The sequence below is a fragment of the Tenrec ecaudatus genome, chromosome 9 (assembly GCF_050624435.1).
Source record: "Tenrec ecaudatus isolate mTenEca1 chromosome 9, mTenEca1.hap1, whole genome shotgun sequence".
NCBI classification, from domain to species: domain Eukaryota; kingdom Metazoa; phylum Chordata; class Mammalia; order Afrosoricida; family Tenrecidae; genus Tenrec; species Tenrec ecaudatus.
Window position 1 is genome coordinate 73,189,962 of NC_134538.1, and position 10,125 is coordinate 73,200,086.

The 10,125-nt window shown below is 44.2% G+C and overlaps 1 pseudogene; it reads left to right on the forward strand.

Annotated features, from left to right (window-relative positions):
* The first annotated feature begins 265 nt into the window (after window positions 1-265).
* LOC142456402 (peptidyl-prolyl cis-trans isomerase B pseudogene) lies at window positions 266-941 on the forward strand (annotated as a pseudogene).
* The last annotated feature ends 9,184 nt before the right edge of the window (window positions 942-10,125 follow it).

A 10,125-nucleotide genomic window follows, 5' to 3' on the forward strand; every position in this document is an offset into this window, starting at 1 on the left:
CAGCGGATACGTTTAGTCTGTTTTATGATTTGAATTCTGCTCCAGGTATTTCTCCCACTCAATCCAGGACCCTCAAATGGGATCCTTTTCAGAGTACTTGGGGATGCATATTTTGATCTCTGTTTTCGTAAAGGTGCCATTGAGTGTGTTCTGTTTCATAGCAACCCTGTGCACAACAGACTGCAACAGTCCCGGACCGTCCTCTAAATTGTTGTGTTAAAATCCATCGTTGCGGGCTGCCGGGCCGTGCTCGCCAGTCCCGGTGGATGCTGCGTCTCTCGGAGCGGAACATGAAGGTGTATTTTGACCTACGAATTGGAGATGAAGATGCAGGCCGGGTGGTCATCGGTCTCTTCGGCAAGACAGTTCCAAAAACAGTGGATAATTTTGTGGCCTTAGCCACGGGAGAGAAAGGGTTTAGCTACAAGGACAGCAAATTCCACCGTGTGATCAAGGACTTCATGATCCAGGGTGGAGACTTCACCCGGGGAGACGGCACCGGAGGAAAGAGCATCTACGGCGAACGCTTCCCAGATGAGAACTTCAAGCTGAAGCACTATGGGCCTGGCTGGGTGAGCATGGCCAACGCCGGCAAAGACACCAATGGCTCCCAGTTCTTCATCACGACAGTCAAGACATCGTGGCTCGATGGCAAGCATGTGGTGTTTGGCAAACTGCTGGAGGGCATGGATGTGGTCCGCAAAGTGGAAAGCACCAAGACAGATGGCCGGGACAAGCTACTGAAGGAGGTGACGATCGCAGACTGGCAAGATCGAAGTGGAAAAGCCCTTTGCTATCGCCAAGGAGTGAAGCGGCCGGGACCTTCTGCGGCACTACTGCCCTCGGGCTGAAGGTGGCTGTTCCTGGGCTCCACTGCGCTGCCCTGGTGCTGACAGTGGGCCACACCCCACATTCCACAGGCCCCGTTTTGTAACAAACTCCTACCAACACTGACAAATACAAATAAACGTGGTTTTTTTTTAATAAAAAAAAATCCATTGTTGCAGCCACTCTGTCAATCCATCATGTCCAGAGTCGGCCTGCTCTTGTTGCCCGTCCTTTTCACCAAGCATGATGTCCTCTTCTAGGAACGGCCCCTAACCCTACATTTTTATTAAATAATTCCTTGAATTCTCAGTCTATATCCAATACAGTCAATATAATCTGTGTGTGTGTTCTTCTCCTGAGTCATCTTCATATAGCATTTCCTTTCTCTTGAACTAATGGAGACTCTCTTTTTCTATAGACCAAGTTGGTTTTCTGGGTCTTACTATTCATGCAGATTTGACTTTCCAAAAATAAGTTGCTTTCATATACCCCGCAATCTTTTCCAAGTGCTTCTGTCTCCTGCATCCCATATTCTCTACATCTCTAGGGAGGGAATTTGCAATTAGCACATGCTCCATGCAAACCCACTACCAATGAGTCATTTACCACTTATCCCACAACTAAACTCACTGCCAATTCATAGCAACCATATTGGACAGGATAGAACTACTCCTGTGAGTTGCTGATACTGTTTTTCTTTTTAAAAAATCATTTTACTGTGGGCTCATACAACTCTTATCTCAATCCATACGTCCATCCATTGTGTCAACCACATTTGTACATTTGTTACCATCATCATTCTCAAAACATTTGCTTTCCACTTGAGCCCTTGGTATCAGCTCCTCCTATTCCCCCTCCTTCCTTACTCGCTCTCCCTCATGAACCCTTGATAATTTAGAAATTATTACTATTTTATCATATCTTACACTGTCTGACATCTCCCTTCACCCACTTTTCTGTTCTCCATCCCCCAGGGAGGAGGTTGTATTTAGATCCTTGTAATTGGGTCACCCTTTCTATCCCACCTTCCTTCCACCCTCCCGGTATCACCACTTTCACCAATGGTCCTGAAGGGATCATCTGTCCTGGATTCTCTGTTTCCAGTTCCTATCTGTACCAGTGTATACCCTCTGGTATACAGATTTGTAAGGTGTAATTGTGATCATGATAGTGGGGGGAGGAGGCATTTAAGAAGTACAGGAAAGTTGTATGCTTCATTGTTGCTACCCTGAACCTTGGCTGGCCCATCTCCTCCCATCAATCCTTCAGTAAGGGGGTGTCCTGTTGCCTACACATGGGCTTTGGGTCTCCACTCTGCACTCACCCTCATTTACAATGATATGATTTTTTGTTCTTTGATGCCTGATACCTGATCCCTTTGACACATCGTGGTTTGACAGGCTGGTGTGCTTTCTTCCATGTGGGCTTTGTTGCTTCGGAGCTAGATGGTCACTTGTTTATCTTCAAGCCTTTAAGACCCCAGATGCTATATCTTTTGATAGCCAGGCACCATCAGCTTTCTTCACCACATTTTCTTAAGCACACTTTTGTCTTCAGTGATCATATCAGGAAGTTGGGCACCCACTGATATGAGTTTTTGTTCTTTGATGCCTAATCCTTGATCTTTTCGACACCTTGTGGTCACACAGGCTGGTGTGCTTCTTCCATATAGGTTTTGATGCTTCTGATGTAGATGGCTGCTTGTTTACCTGCAAACCTTTAAGACCCCAGATGCTATATCTTTTGATAGCCTGCACCATCAGCTTTCTTCACCACATTTGCTTATGCACACATTTGTCTTTAGTGATCGTGTTGGGAAGGTGTGCATCATAGAATGCCAATTTAATAGAACAAAGTGTTCTTGCATTGAGTAAGTACTTGAGTGGAGGTCCAATGTTTATCTGTTTCCTTAATACTAAACCTAGAAATATATGCATGTAGATCTATTTCCCCACCATCCCATATAAATATATTTACATATGTACATGCCTGTATTTAGACCTCTATAAATACCCTTCATCTCCTAGTTCTTTCCTCTATTTCCTTTTATGTTCCTCTTATCCCACCATAATGCTCAACCTTCATTTGGGTTTCAGCAATTTCTCTTGTTTACATTGCCCTTACCAGGTCTCTCACACCCTCCTCGCCACTTAGTTTGGATCACTTGTTGCTCCCTTGTCCCTGGGTAATACTCTTTTTCTTGATGGGAGTAGAAAACTCCATCTTTCTCCTATTTCCTATGGAGGTGAATTCCAAATAGAGTTTCAGAGACTGTAAATCTTTATGGTAGCAGACAGCCTCATCTTTCTCCCATGGAGCTTCTTTTGGGTTTGAATTGCCTACCATTTGGCTAGCAGCCCAATGCCTAACCCATGGCAGGAGGAGGGCTCCTTAATTAGCACACTTCTTTAAAGGCGCCTTTGTGATATAGTGGTTACCAGTCAGGCTGCAACCAGCATGGTTGGTAGCTTGAAACCACTGGCAGCTCCTTGGGAGAAAGACTGGGATTTCTCCTCCCAAAACACAGTTACAGTCTGAGAAATCCACAGGGGGTCATGATTAGTCAACAGTGACTCAATGACAGTGACTTAAAAATATTTCTTCCTTTATTACATTATTTAAAAAAAAACCCAAGTGCTTTAAATGTGCCCAATAGGCATTTAAACCAGTTATTACAGTGAGGTGTTTTCCCAAGTCTTTTATCCATGAGGAAGATGCTCTGAAAATATGGAAGGTGGGAGTAGTGAGATATGTGAGAGTCAAGGGAGAATTGTGTATACCTGTTATTTGTCATTTTTACTCTACAGCCAGGAAGAGACTGTTTTTCCTGTTCCACACATTAAAAAAAATCAATACATTGTATGACCCTGCTGCTTTTGTTTAATATTAGGCCGTTGGAACGATATAATATTATTTTATTTTTCAGCTAAACATTTCACTCTCTGAAAGAGTCCATTGTTGTTGTTGTTGTTGTTAGGCGCTATCGGGATGGTTCTGACCCACAGCAATCTCATGCACAGCACAACAAGGCATTGCCTGGTCCTGCCCCATCCTCACAATTGTTCTTCGGCTTGCGACCATTGTCGCAGCCACTGGGTCAGTCCAGATCATCAAGGGCCTTCCTCTGGTTTTCACAAAAGAGACCATTAAGCATAGGTAATTGTGGCGGTAGGAATTTTGTGCACTTTTTCTTTTGAGAAATTTCATTGAAATTCTGTCTCTAGTCAGAGTGAAGCTCTCAAACCAAGAACTAGGTCAAGATTCTACTGAGAATCGTCACTCCTTCACAGTTGTGAATACTGAATGGCAGAAAGCCTCTAGATTTTATTTGAGTGTATATATTGATATAGAATTGGCCATGGAAATGTCTTTTTCTTGAAATTTTACATTCTAAGACAATGGGATATTTCATCATTTTTGCGGGTGAATGCAAATCTACCCCATATTACACAATCAAGGTGGATCAGGAAAAATCATGTTAGCATGCCCAGGAGTAGCAAACGTCTTGTGTGATATTTGGCAAATAACTCAACCGCAGTGTGCACATGTTCAAAGTGGTGCTAGCAACAGCAGTCTCATCATCTAAATGAGGAGTAGACAGAATACCTGACATGAAAGCACTTTGAGTGGAGTAGAAATTCAAGAAAGGTACCCCCACCCTCGCTTTCTTCCTCCTCCCTCCCATCCCCCTCTTTCCTCTCCTCTCACTCCTCCGCCGCTCTTCCCTTCGGTGGAAGAAGTCAGTTCCAGTCGAAGAACACAAGGATCTCGAGAGGAGACTGACTCAGAAATACACGGCAAGGCAGCGGAGAAGCTCAGGGAACAGGCGAAGCATAGGCCACGCGGGATGGGACTGTGCTTGGAAGACCAAAACAATTTTAATCTTCCCCCGTGAGGAAGGATTACTGAGCACTGGTGAAGTTTGAGGATTGGAAAAGTCATATACAATCATAGGAGTTCAGGCCTGCCATAAATCCTCAATGCTGAACAGGACTAAATCTTGCTAAACCGGCCCCCACCATTTAGTGCCTAATGGGGAGAGCGGAGCAAGGCACTTGAGGAGTTCCTTAGCCTCCCCAAGCCTGCCTGCTAATCTGCTTAACTCCTGACCCAGGGCTGATATGGCGATTCTTCCAGGTGTTCCTTACAACCTCTTGTCTAAACACTAATCTTCATTTATTAGTTCAATTCAGTCACAAAGCATTTGCCATGTGTTCCTTGTTCCACACACCTGACCTTCTCATGGATACTGGTATGGAGTAGGGAACCAGTGAAGAGGTCTGAGGGGCTGGCCCCAAACCCAACTACATGGATACCTGCCCCTCCCCGCAGAAGAATTTATTTCAGAGGTCGGCACTGAACCTGCAGCTCCGTGAGAGGGACATGTCAGATCAGAGCACATGGGAGCAAATGAAGGGGGAGGAAGACAGAATGGAGTACATCCTGGCCTACCAAACGTTAAGGACGATATCTCTGCTCAGCGCAGTCAATCCACAGAGAAGACCATATGGCCAGCCCCACTATGAGACACATCCTTCACTGACAAATAACCTTACAGGGACAACACTGGAGACACAGTGTGGAAATTGATCCCGATCTGATCCCACCACACCGAGGCAAAACACTAAGGGCATGCAACAGAACAGCAAGGGGAACAGAGCAATGAAGTCCCCAGGGAATACCAAAAATAGACTTTGGGGTCAGGGCTTGGCACCCCATCAGACTCTACCAGAAAACACTCATAAAGGCAAACAAACAGTCCTTGAACTAACTACAGGCTTTTCTTTGTTGTTATTGTTTCATCATTGGCTTTTTGTTGTTGTTGGCTTGTTTTCTTTTGTTGCTTTGTTTTGCTCTGTCTTGTTTTTGTGCATGTTATTATCTCTGCAGGTCTGTCTAAATAAGATAGACTAGGTGAACAATCTGTAGGAGAAAACAATAGGAACAACGGTTCCAGGGGGATATGGGAGAGGAGGAGGTAGGGGGAAAGGAAGTGGTGTTAACAAATCCAGGGACAAGCAAACAACAAGTGATCCAAATCAGTGGTGAGGGCGGTGTAGGAGGCCTGGTAGAGCATGATCAAGGGTAATGTAACCGAGAGGAATTACTGAAACCCAAATGAAGGCTAAGCATGATAGTGGGAACAGAGAAAGTCAACGGAAATACAGGAAAGAACTAGGAGGCTAGGGCATTTATAGAGGTCTAAAGAAAAGCATGTAGATATGTAGACATATTTATATATGAGGATGGGGAAATAGATCTATGTGCATATATTTATAGGTTTGGTATTAAGGTAGCAGATGGACATTGGGCCTCACTCAACTACTCCCTCAATGCAAGAATACTTTCTTCTATTAAACTGGCATTCCATGATGCACACCTTCCTGACACCATCACCGAAGACAAAGTGGGTGAATAAGCAAATATGGTCAAGAAAGCTGATGGATCTTGGCTACCAAAAGATATAGCATCTAGGCCTCAAAGTTTTTAAACAAAGGCTGAGTTCTCTCAGACCCGTTAGAGGGCCAGACTATAGTTAAAAAAAAACTATGAACAAATTCCTATGCACACTGCACATATCTTATGTTGAACTAAAAAACAAAATGAGACAAAATCACCGGGCGGATCAGATAAATGTCCTCAGCAGGCTGCATGTGGCCTGTGGACTGTAGTTTGAGGACCCCTGATCTAGGCTCTTAAAGACTTGAAGTTAAACAAGCGGCCATCTAACTTAGAAGCAATGAAGCCCACATGGAAGAAGCACACCAGTCTGTGTGATCACGAGGTGCCGAAGGGATCAGTTATCAGGCATCAAAGAACAAAAACATCATATCAGTGGGTGCTCACCTCCCCTATATGATCGCTGAAGGCAAATGGGTGCATAAGCAAATGTGGTGAAGAACGCTGATGGTGCCTTGTTATCAAAAGATATAGCATCTGGGGTCTTAAGGCTTGAAGGTAAACAAGTGGCCATGTAGCTCAGAAGTAACAAAGCCCACATGGAAGAAGAACACCAGCCTGTTTGATCATGAAGTGTCTAAGGGATCAGGTATTGGGCATCAAAGAACAAAATCAAGTCATTGTGAATGAGGGGTTGTGCAGATTGGGGACTCAAGGCCCTTCTGTAGGCCATTGGATATCCCCGTACAGAAGGGTCTCAGGGAGGAGAAGAGCCAGTCAGGGTGCAGTGTAGCAACAATGAAACACAACTTTCCTCTAGTTCCTAAATGCTTCCTTCCACCACCACCCCACCATAATCATGATCACAATTCTATCTTACAAATCTGGCTAGACCAGAGGATGTACACTGGTACAGAGAGGAACTGGGAACACAAGGACTCCAGGACAGGTGATCCCTTCAGGACCAGTGGTGAGAGTGGCGATACCAGGAGGGTGGGGTGAAAAGGGGGAACCGAATACAAGGATCTACATATAACCTCCTTCATGGGGGTGGGCAACAGAAAATTGGGTGAAGGGAGTTGTCAGAAAGTGTAAGATATGAAAAAGTAATAATAGTTAATAAATTATTAAGGTTTCATGAGGGAGTGGGGAGTGGGGAGGGAAGGGGAAATTGAGGAGCTGATACCAAAGGCTCAAGCAGAAAGCAAATGTTTTGAGAATGATGGTGGAAACAAATGTACAAATGTGGTTGACACAATGGGTGTATGTATGGATTGTGATAAGAGTTGTATTAGCCCCCGATACAATGAATTTAAGAAAAGATTTACAATTCAAAAAACCCAAAGGAGCAGTTCTATTCTATGCTATATTGATCTAGTATTTTGAGTTGGAATCAATTCAATGGCAGTGGTTTTTTGTTGTTGCTGTTTGTGTGTGTGTGCATGTTATATTTCAATATACTAGGCAGAGATGGGAGGAATATCTGTAGTTCAAACACTTCTTACAGGAATTCTGATGAGCAGGCATCAGGTGGTAGCATAGTAAACAATTTGAGAATGTTCTCTCTGTTGAAATTTGAATTTATATTCTTTTATATTGTCAACCATAGATTGATCTACAAATCTTTGAAAACAACCAGGTGGATTCACACTTTATTAGACTATCTTAAAGGTCGTATTTCACGTAAGGCTCTAACATTTGATCTGGTTAAGATGGAGCCACTGCCATTTGGCACACATTCCTTCACGCACTTCATTTCCCTTGCTCTCATCCCATCGCTTTGTAGTCCTGAGTTCACATTCTAGGTCTTAACTTCTGAGTGTTCTCATTAACTCACTTAGATCTGGCTCAGTGTGGGTCTTCATTCTGAGAGAGACACTCCTTCTTCAAGGCGGGTGGATGGAGTCCCATTTGTCAGACTAATCTCATTTCTCCCACTAACAGAAGATGGGACTTTCTAACCACTTAATTCGTAGCTGTGTTTTCAGGAGAACAGGACTTGTGCTTGAGTGACTTGCAAGCTCCCCGAAGCCCTGAGATGAATCTTGAGGAACCATTTCACGTGTCTACAGAGGGTAGCACTGCAATATGGACGGGCTCCCCAATTAGCCAGCAGCTCTTTCAAGTCGGTGAGCAGGAAAAGAGGATTTCAAGGAGCGAGGGGTGTAGTTGCATTAAGAGTGAGTTCTATTCCTTTGAGGAAGTCAATCCCACTATGGAGAATTGGAGTTGAAAATTCCTTAAGATCCTAAAGCCCCAAATCCTTCTTTCTAATATAAATCTTATTTGGAAAGCTAAAAGTCAAAGATGGACAGAATCCTGCACAGAGAGAAGTTGGAAAAATCCAAATCCAATACGCGCAAAAGAAAAACCACACGGCCGAAGGATTCAACTTAAGTTGTTTCAATGATGGCCCAAGGGAACACCAGGATCCTAGAGCCTTGAAAAAAAGTCCGGATTTCTTGCTAACCAGGGGGCTTATCTTTTGGGCCCTGAAACTTGGCCTACTCAAGCAGCAATCTATGAGGACATCTCATGTAAGAGAGCCTTGAAGGTCGAAACTGAGGTCTACTTAGGGAAATAATGCAGCTCAACAGTTAACGCGGGATTGCCCTGGCTTGGATTGCCCTTAGCCATTCACAGGGCCAACCCCTCACTTCCATGCAACTCACTTCCAGTCACACAGCCCTCTTTTTATACATTTATTATAATTTATTATTAATTGAGAGTCAATACATATGTCATATCATTCCATAGTTCAATCATATCAAACTGTGTTGGAAAATTGCTACCCCAATCAGCCTCCGAGCATTCTTTTTCTCCTGCACTCCTGGACATTGTCTCCCTTTAACCCCCACCCACACCTCCAAGTCCTTATTCTACTTGCTTTTCCTCTAGGGTCATCAATCCTGGGTTTCACATACCTACAGAAAGACACATAGCACAACTTCAAGAGGGTGACACAGCCCTTTTGGGAATTCCTTGCCTTCTCCAACCTCATTCCTGCCACTGGGCCTTTTCCCTTCCTGTAGGAGCAGCTACAGAACCCCACTCCTCCTCATTCTATTGTGCTCATGTTTGCTAATCATCTCTTATCAGAGATACCTTCTCTGACCACCATTAATTTTGTTCACAACTGCTCTGTTTTCATTAAAGCAATGACCATAATTTGAAATTATTTGCTTCATGATTTTACCCTTTTTTTCTAACTAATTTTTAGGCACCAAGAGAGCAAGACAGAGGGCCATTCTATTTAGCGTGTGACTTCAGTACCAGGCATTGTGTCGGTTGCCTAGTAAATGATGGTGAACCAATGAATAAAGGAATAGCTACATTGAATGAGTGAGTCTATGGGGGACATCCCTGCTAGGCCCCATGACCTCACTAGCCCTTCCCTGGGCTTACTTTAACATTTAGTCTCATGTCATCTCTGCTAAGATGACAGGCATAAGAGATTTTTGCATATGTGTTTCTCTAATGTCCCTGGAAGCTAAGCTACTTGGCCTTGAGTCATTTCTGACTCAGTGACCCCGTGTGTGTCCAAGTAGAACTGTGGCTGATAGGGTTTTCAAGGGCTCGCTTTGGTCAGAAGTCGACCCCCAGATCTTTCTTCAGGGTATCACTTGAGGGTAAATAGTTATAAGTGACATGGCTAAGCAGCTATTTCAGTTACAGCAAGCACGCCAAGCACATGTCTGTGGTGATATCCATGTCCTCCACGGAAGGGCATTAAGAAGGAAAGGGGAAAGCATGTTGTCGCCTGTCTTGGGGGTCTGGCAATAAAGATGGCAGCCAGCCAGCACCTGCGCTTTGGCTGACTTGGGCAGACTGGCTTCGGAATGCTCCCTGGTAAGTGACAGCACCCTACGCACCTGTAGGGCGCACAGCTCATCCTTT